The sequence below is a fragment of the Apodemus sylvaticus genome, chromosome 3 (genome assembly GCF_947179515.1).
Source record: "Apodemus sylvaticus chromosome 3, mApoSyl1.1, whole genome shotgun sequence".
In the NCBI taxonomy this organism is placed as follows: Eukaryota; Metazoa; Chordata; class Mammalia; order Rodentia; family Muridae; genus Apodemus; species Apodemus sylvaticus.
The window spans coordinates 158,998,429-158,998,944 of record NC_067474.1 but is presented as its reverse complement, the minus strand read 5'-3'; positions in this window follow the sequence as shown (position 1 = coordinate 158,998,944).

Below are 516 nucleotides of genomic sequence, written 5' to 3'. Positions count from 1 at the left end.
TAAATTAACAAACTTATGGCCTCTGAGAGTGACTGTTCACCCCTACAGTTGCCTCTTATTCTTAACTCTTCAACTATTGTTTTAATATTATATTAAAAAAATTCACCCAGGCCCAGCTATATGTATGTTAGGTGCAAATCACTGAACCTAAATATATTCACTCTAGATTTCCCCATCATTTTGTGAAATGTCTATTCATTCATGTCACCAGAAATACTTTAGGGATGCCCACTTACATTTACTGCTTATTTCCATGAGATGCATGATGTTGGATTTTATAGTTAGTTTTTATACATAAATCCTTGCAAGAAGCCTGAAGTAGTGTCTATGTAGGCATATTTACATATTTAAACTGCACATGGTCTATATAATGCAGTTTACTAGTGCCCTGTGTATATGCCCCATACACATCTCCACTGAGCTAAAAGTGCACACAGTTGTTTAGTTATTGTATGACTATCTAAGTCTTCAGAAAAAGTGTCTCTGGGTCACCATTCCATGATGAATAGTGGGAGT